This window comes from Lytechinus pictus, unplaced genomic scaffold, assembly GCF_037042905.1.
Source record: "Lytechinus pictus isolate F3 Inbred unplaced genomic scaffold, Lp3.0 scaffold_20, whole genome shotgun sequence".
In the NCBI taxonomy this organism is placed as follows: domain Eukaryota; kingdom Metazoa; phylum Echinodermata; class Echinoidea; order Temnopleuroida; family Toxopneustidae; genus Lytechinus; species Lytechinus pictus.
Window position 1 is genome coordinate 8,369,842 of NW_026974141.1, and position 9,518 is coordinate 8,379,359.

Sequence of the window (9,518 nt, forward strand, 5' to 3'; positions counted from 1 at the left end):
ACATGATTATAATTACTCTGCTGGCAACTGGCATCAGGAGAATCAAAGCTTCCCCACTTGGAGCATGGAATCAGGTACCATGCAGAATCATGACAGTTTCAATAGGCCAACAGTCTACCAGTCCTCATCACAAGGAGCTGCCAGTATTCCTCACCAACATATCGCATCCCAGCAGGAAAACTAGACCCCTCTGTTGTTGAGGGCCAAACGGCAGAGGACAATAGAAAGCAATATTATACAGAAGAGCCCATAGAAGGAACTGCAACCTATCCACAAACTGATGTGTCATTTGGTGGTAATTCAGAGGATGTCAATGAATCCAGTGTGGCACAAGGCAGACAGACTTCAGTGGCAGAGGTTGTGCCAGCAATGGATGAGATAGTTGACACAGCTGATTTGATTTCTGAAAGCCCAGCTGTCATAGCAGAAGTTGCTGGTGTACCCATTGGCTGCATCCTCGACACTGGGGCAGAGGCATCCATTATACCATCAGACGTGTTTCATCGACAGTTGGAAGCAGCGGTAGGAGAAGTGAGCCCATTTAATAAACCTGTGAAAATTGTTGGTGTGGGGCCAACTAAAGTACCAGTGGAAGGCTTCATCCGAACCCATGTTTCTGTAAACGGTCAAAAAGCTACAATAGGATTTCTAATCGTACAACGAGAGTCATGCGGGGAAAGACAAAGAGACTTCCCTATTCTGCTGGGATGCAATGCCCTTCGAGCACTATTTCCTTTGGAGAGAGCGAAAGGGGAATTCCAGATGGTGAAGGATTGCTTGGACATCGAGACTGCAGGTAGTGCACATGTACGAGAGGTTGTTACTGGGGCAACAAGAGTAGTTTTGCCTGCCAGGACGATACAACAAATACAGTGCGCAATTAGGCCTTTCCAAGGTGGGGAAGATGCTGAGTCAAGTGTCTGGCTTATCCAGGGTAACAGCCAGTTTGGAGATTCCCAGGTTGAAGTCATTGAAGGCTGTTGTGCTGAAAATGGGGACATGCATGTTCTACTGATGAATTCTGGAGACAGAGAATTCATAGTACCACCTCATTCAACTATTGCATCTGCCAAACAAGTGGAAGAACGTTGTGAAATTTGTCTACAAACTAAAGATGACCAGCTAGAGGTTAATATCTGTGATATATTGATTGCCAAGACAGAGCCGGGAGTGGAGGACGACGGACATGAGCCAGAGCAAGCAATGGATACCAAGCCTCCCAGTAGGACAGCATCAGCATCACAGGAGAGATTCACTTTCACTGATGGTACGGAAATACTGCTTCCTCAGGGCATCAGCCTAGATGGGATGGCTTATGAAGATGCATCTAGGATTGCTAAACTCCTACATGATCATGAAGCAGCATTCTCTAAAGATGAATTCGACCTGGGATGTTGTGATATGGTACCACATGAAATCAGAGTGACCTCTGACAAGCCAGTGCGTCTGCCCTATCGAAGGATAGCTCCTCACGTGACTTCAGAGGTTCGTGATCTATTACAAGACATGCTGGAACGTAAGATTATAAAGAGGTCAACTAGCCCCTATGCCAGTCCGATCGTTCTTGTAAGGAAGAAATCAGGGGCACTACGCTTATGTATTGATTATAGACAATTGAACAAATTAACAGTCAAAGACTCCTTTCCGCTACCCAGAATAGACGAATCATTAGAAGTAATGAATGGAGCCAAATACTTCTCTTCCCTTGACTTGTCTCATGGATATTTCCAGATCACTATGCACACAGAATCAGTGCCCCTAACTGCTTTCCGTGTACCCTGGGGACTCTATGAATTTGAAAGAATGCCTCAGGGTCTATGCAACAGCCCAAGCACATTTCAGAGAGTGATGGAGGCAATTTTCTGTGACATGAACTTTACAAAAGTCATACTCTACCTTGATGATGTTTTGGTCTTTTCCAGAACGTTTGAGGAGCACCTCGAAACACTCGGAGAAGTCTTTGACCGCCTAACAACACATGGCCTGAAGTTGAAAGGAGGAAAGTGCCAGTTCTTCAAGAAAGAAGTAGCTCACCTCGGGCACATTGTCACTGAGAAGGGTGTCATGGTAGACCCAAGCAAGGTATCAAGGATCAAGTCGTGGCCTGTACCTCAAAACGGATCAGAATTATGCTCCTTCCTCGGTCTTGCTTCATATTACAGAAGGTTTGTGCCTGACTTTACCAGAATAACAGCACCACTCCATGCACTAACTGGACAGAAGTGTAAGAAAAGGAGAAGGAAGACAGGGGATATCGCTCCAGACACAAGCTTTGTGTGGACCAAAGAGGCAGACGAGTCATTTCATGAGCTTAAGGAGAGACTGTCTTCAACACCAGTTCTTGCCTATCCCAAGTTTGGAGAAGAATTCATACTCGAGGTTGATGCATCTCTAAAGGGACTTGGTGCCTGCTTGTCACAGAAAGATGACAATGGACATTTACACCCTATCTCGTTTGCAAGCCGTAGCCTACGTGGAGCCGAGAAGAATTATCCAGATTTCTCAAGCTTCAAGATAGAACTTCTTGCCCTTAAATGGGCAGTAGTCGAGAAGTTCAAAGGGTATTTGTTGGGTGCTAAGTGTATTGTATACACGGATAACAACCCTCTAGCCCACCTTCAAACTGCACAGTTGGGGGCCACTGAACAGAGGTGGGTAGCACAGCTGGCAGCCTTTCAGCTTGATATCAGATACCGTCCTGGAAAACTCAACAGATGTGCCGATGCACTCAGCAGGTGCCCTGGAAACGATGAGGGCGAGGTGAAAGAGATGATCGGAGCACTGACGGTGACTACTGTCCTCCCGGCAGAAGTTGTAGTTTCCGGGGACCAGTTGGCAGATGAGGAGCCGCCGAGAGTTCCTGGCGTGTACCCATCATACTCAGTAGAAGAACTTGAAACTCTTCAACAGAGTGACAATGCACTCTCTGTGTGCAGACGTTATCTCAGGTGTGAATGGAAGTCTGAGGATGAAATCAAACAAGAGAATGCAGAAATAAAGTCCTGGTTGAAGGAGCGAGCTAGCATTATAGAATACAAGGGAGTCCTGTATAGGCAACCAACAGAATCAAAACATCCTCAAAGAAGACAGCTTCTTGTACCAAAGAGTCTCCAAGAAAAGATGATGGAAATGGCCCACGACCAATGGGGCCACCAAGGCATCAATAGAACCTTAGCAATCCTACGGGAAAGGTGCTTTTGGCCAGGTATGTGCAATGATGTGAGAGGACACATCAGGAAGTGTTTTGTCTGTGTTACATCCAAGACTCCAACGCCAGCTATTCGGACCCCAAGACGGCATCTGTTGGCATTCAGACCCCTTGAGTTAATCGCGATAGACTTCCTCAAGCTCGACAAGGGCCAAGGTGGATATGAGGATGTCTTAGTTATCACAGACGCCTTCACCAAATTTGCTCAAGCCATTCCTTGCAAGAACCAAACCGCCGCAGTAGTAGCACGTGCTTTGATTGATGGTTGGATCGTTCACTACGGTGCTCCACTTCGAATTCATTCAGATCAGGGGCGAAATTTCGAAAGTTCGTTGGTACGAGAGTTATGCAAGCTATATGGCATTGAAAAGACACATACCACTCCTTACTATCCCCAAGGAAACGGGCAGACAGAGAGATTTAACCGAACCTTGTGTGGTATAATTCGCTCCCTTGATCCTGACCGTCGAAAGAAGTGGCCTGGGCTTATTGGCCAGTTGGTATTCTTGTACAATTGTACTCCACATGGGACAACTGGATTGTCACCGTACCGACTTCTGTATGGACGAGAGCCCAACACCCCACTGGACCAACTCATAGGGAATGGACATGCAGATTGGGATGAAGACTTTGTGTCAGAACACTCTAAGTCACTCCAACAGGCCCACATGTTAGCGCAGCAGAATATGGAGATGATACAGAATAGTGAGAAGACGAGGCATGACGCCCTCCCTATGAGTTCACCTCTCAGCATCGGCGCAAGGGTACTACTGAAGAAATGTGCATTTGAAGGACGTCATAAACTTGAAGACAAGGTCTTAAGGGACCCCTTCATCGTGACAGCAGTGAACGAGATGGGTGACGTGTATAAAATCCGACCCATGTTTGGAGGACCAACAAAGGTAGTCAACAGGAGATTGTTGATTCCTGACCCACGGAAGGAAATAGCAATTCCTACTCCACAGGATAAGCCAGAGGACCAAGTGAAGTCACAACCGTTGCCCACTTCAGAGAACACTACCCCCTACTTCACCTTCTTGTGGGAACCCTCAGAGCCTGATAGGCTTACATCTGGTGAAGAGAGACCAGTCACCCTTAATCAAAATGGCTCTTGCGGAGAGAATGATTCCACTGGTAGAAATGTTCCCAGTGAAGAAACCAATGCGGCTGAAGATGCCATACTACAGAATGAACCTCTTGGAGAAGACAGATCTCGACATGATAATATGAATCATGAGGTCGAGCGTCGGAGGTCCCGTCGGGTGAACAAAGGACAACACAGAAATCGACTACATCTCCCAGTGTCGGTATTACCAAAGTGAAGAGAAAAGATTATTTCTTTTAGAGAGACTTTTTGTCTTGTATGAATTTGATATAGAGTGTGATTAATATTCTATAATGTTCGACATAAATTTTTTTGCATGTTTAGCTTACTGTAGTAAGCACTTAATTTCATTTTGAATTACATGCAATTACCGCAGATAGCAACTGTTATTGCATGGAATGTGGGGAAGATATTGTATTTTTTGTGTTTTACATGTATCTTTGTTTCAAACATTATGACATTAATCGTGGGGAAGATGTTGTAAATTGGATTTTTCTTGTATAATATTTCTTTAAAAAATCTAGTCAAAAGGATACTTTGTTTTATTATTTCATTTCAGTATATAATGTATAAAATGAATCTATATTTCACATTATATCTGCCAACTTTATCTTTAGTACTCTTTCTCCCTCTCTGTACTTCTACCAACTTTGACTTACTCTTTCCCTCTCTGCTCATTGGCTAATTCTTTCCCGCCTTTTTAGGAGTAGCAGTAATGCCAATTCATGTACCCCCTTTAGGGATGCTTTTGTACTTTGATGTGCACCATTGCACTTTTATTGTTAGATAGGGAGAGAGTCCAGTGACTCATGACACACTGGCAGTAGCAAGGGCATTCCCACTGTTTGTTGTTGAGGAGGAGACTTGTCCCTACAGAAGAAAGTTTAACTTTGAAGTATAGAAGTAAGTTGATTTATATATATATATTCTTATTTTAGTAAATTGAATGTTTATTTCATTGATATGTTATACTATTACTGTGATATGTATAAATGCATGTTATAATATTTACTCAATTTGATTGGACAGAAAGCTCACCTGATAGTGATCCGTTATGTGCCTGAGTTTTGATTATTATATTCTAGATATATATATATATTGCATTACCAATTGCTACATGTATAATATTCATTTTGATGTGATGATTTTGATTTATTTGTGTAATTATTGCACAGCTTTAAATAATAGAAATGAATAAAAAGTCAGTGTCAATAGACCAAATAGTAAATCTAATGTTACCATAGTTATGTATCGCTTAACATGGCTGTGTATATTTGTTAGTGACATTCATCAATTTCTATGTTATAGGACTTCTGCAAGGACTTCCTTTCATGTACTTAAGATGTCGAAGCAAAATGCGGAATTAGTGTCTGACCGGTGAGTTCATGGTCTAGGGAGAGTTGTTCAACTTATATCATATGTATTTTATTGTGACTTTCTGAATACGAACATATTGTTGATACGATTTTATATCTAATGAAGGAAAGAGATATACTTCTTGATTTACTTTGTCTTTAATAGTCACTGAAGAAAATGTAGTTTATTGTCTTGATTGATAATGTAAATCTGTATTTGTTATGTTTAGAACTGTACTACTTTTCATACCGCTATTATGTAATGTGTGGTAATTATATTAATCATGTGTTTGTTTATATTTTGTTATCATACAGAGGCTGTTTTCCCTTGGTAAATAAAAGAACCCAATGAAACCTCAGCCCTTGTGAGTCGTGTCCGTGTTGTGTGGTCGTCGGCGCGAACCCTTTCACTAATTTCATATAATAAAATACAAAAGAACAAGTGGGGATGTGACATCATCAGCCCACCTAATGAATATTCATGACGAATGTTTTCACAAAATATTGCTAAACTTTAAAATTCGATAACTTTGTTACTTATTATCAAATTTTGATGAAATTTTTGGCATTTTGCTCAGTGAATTCTACTCTATTTATTAAGCTATAAATACTTTCAGCCCGGACCATCCCTTTAACTATCATTATCTATACATATAGGCGGTTCAACAAAAATGTGTATTTTGGTCTGAATGGTTTACCTGTGCAATATTAGAGGGTATTGCACAATGTGCCAAAATCTGACATACATGTACATGTATTACCTATAGGCTTATGTACAAAACTTGCAGTGCAATATTTTACAATTATTGCATGGTCTATTAATGATGAAATCAGATGGTGTCTCTTCATCGTATATCAGAAATATTTCACCCGTGAGGGCCAATATTGCACTCATCTACGATTCGCACAATAAAACCTCACTCATGGAATATTTGAAGGACCCCATTTAGAGCCTTAGAATGTAACACAAATATCAACTTTTGCATTCACTTCAAAAGCACTTCAGAAAGAAAAGTTCAGGATAATATTTTAAAAAGTAACTGCAGTGAAAGCTCATGGCCCTGGGAAGCGGGGGTGCTAAAGCACACCAAGATTTTCCCAGGGGTGCTGCGTGTATTATTTTCCATAGACAGCACCCCTGGAATTCTGGTAGGTGTGTGAATTTGGAGAAATGTATGGAAAATGACCAAAATTTTGTGTTCAAACTTTTTTTTTTTTTTTTTTTTGCGACCTTCATTTTGTAATGCATGAAAACCCTTTATTTTTTTGCTTGTCAAATTTACTTCAGCACCCCCAGCCAAAAAAATGCTTCCAGGGTCCTGTGAAAGCTAGCAGAAACATAGCTCATCTTTCCTCATGTCTTTTCCTACTTTCCAAGTCATAAAACCTGCCTCGTAATTCCCATTGATCAGTAATTATGCATATTTTTAATGGATTTCATGTCAGAATCTCATCAGCGACGGAAAGAACCCATGAATTCCAAATGTCTGCATTAATTGTTCCTTTGCATCCACGCTATCCCAATGTTCCCTCTGAGCGCATGCTACGAACATCATCTAGGTTCCTGTCATGAATCTGGTTTAATTATTTATAAAGTAATCATCGTCTATGTGTGTTTACGGTACATTCCATTGGAGGTTTGTAAAGTATGTCGGGCTCCATTCAGATGAAGAAAAAACGCGGTATTATATATTGTACAACGCCTATTTAGCTTGTACGCAAGCAAATGAGAGGCTGAACATGCAACATTCCGTATTGTACAACGCCTACTTAGCTTGTTGTACGCGAGCAAATGGGAGGCTGAATGTCAAACATCCGTACCGTTGCACAAAAGACGTATTATCCAAAATGTACCGTTGCACGGCTTTAGGAGGTGACGTCACAATTTGTTTTAATTCATTGCGCTCAGTAAAAATGAAGGTGCAATACGCGTACATGTATAATGGCTAAATGCGCAATGCTGCCCAAGGTCATGTGCACTTGTGGGATTTGCTTTTCGCTTTCAATATTTTTGCTCCCTTTTCAAAGATTACTGCAGGGAAAAACTCTTGTTTTTTTATATTTTCGCTAAATTCCGAGGCGTTGTACAACACAAATAACGAATATTCTTATTCGTGCAATGGTGCGATATTTCGCATTCTGTGAAAGAAAGAGACGCTCTATTCAACTCAGCTAACGCCTCGTTGAATAGAGCATCCTTCTTTCACCTCATGCGAAATCTTGCACCATCGCACTCATGCCTATTCGCTATATGTGTATACCATAGTCTGAATGTGCATGGCTATGTTCTTTAACACTTTGCTATAATTTCACAGACATTGGCCCATATTCCGAAGTCAGGTTTAACCTAGACCATGGTCTAACTCTGTGCTAAAATTACGGAAAGCCCAAAATGTTAGAATTATGTTTACATTGCATGCTTCTCATGTTTGCAGCTGTGCTCTTTCCTAATGTTTCATTGGTGAAGACAACTATCTTATTTATCCTTCCCAGACAGTTAAGAATGATTTGAAAGTCAAATGAACTGATACATGTACATTCAGCCTCTGCTATTAAATGGTAAATGGTGGTGATTTTTTACCCGACTGCTCAGAAAGCATGAATGCTTGTGAGCAAGCAACCAGAGGACCGACCGACGGCTTAAGGTCCTCTCAGAGGGACTTGATAATGAGGATGAATGCATTACCAAAGGGCACTCGTTAGTGCACCAAGTGGGAATTGACCCCGGGTCACCGGGATTCAAATCCCCGCTCTACCGACTGAGATATCGCGCCTCCTATTATTATAGATTTATGTCACAACTGGCTTTCCATGGTTAAACCACAACTTCAAATCTGAGTTGAAATCAATCCCGACTTCATAATACGTTCCATTTTATAGTTCAAACCATGTTCACATTCACTAGAATGACTGAAATGCTGTAAAAGGGGTAAATTAAATCACCCTTCAAAATTAAAATCTTTTAGATCTATATTTAAAACAACAAGGTTTTAATCTAAATCTAACATTCGGCTGGTCACTATTTACAGCCCAGCGATCTGGATTAATTTTAAATCCCTGGAATTTAGAGTGTATGCTCTTTTACATCTTTTCCATCCTTTGTTATTCTTAAAGTGCAAAATTTCATTGGTCTTTAAGATAACGCATCTTTAAAAATGCCAAAATATGTTTCAAGCGGTGTAATACTTGAGCACGAATTAAATTTATTGTCCACTAGAAATCTCTCATCAGAGTTAAATATAAATTTCCATATGTAAATTATACATAGATTTTTAAATATTGACATTGAAATTTTTCAGAATAATTGTTACTTTTAAAATAAATAATTAAGACTTGTGCATGTGAATGAACAGGATGCCTGACAAAGAAAGATTTCAGAAAGAAAATGACATTGCTCTACTACAATCCGGGGAGTAGAGTAAGGGTTCTATAAAGCCCGTCTCACACTGTGCAATCTGATGCGACACGATTTTTCAATAAATCGCATTTTGCATTAAATATGAAAGTTCCAAGAAGTAAAATTATTTCATTTAAAGTTTGACATGATGTTAGTAATACTAAAATCATATTTTTACTTTGCGTCAAGCCCTGTGGTCGGAGTAAAGTCCAAATCGGCTTCAAGTCCCAGCTGATGATGACGTCATTACGATTTGGAATTGAATTTGTTTTTATTCATTCGGGGAGGCTCGAACTGGACTGAATTTCAATTTCGGTAGTACTACCACTATTCTGATCCGTAAGATTTTATTAGTTGGAATGTCCATATTTATCACAATTGCTTGATTCTGATTGGCCATTGAGCCTTGTAACCATGGTAGTTACAAAAAATTTTGGATGGCAAAGTTACCAT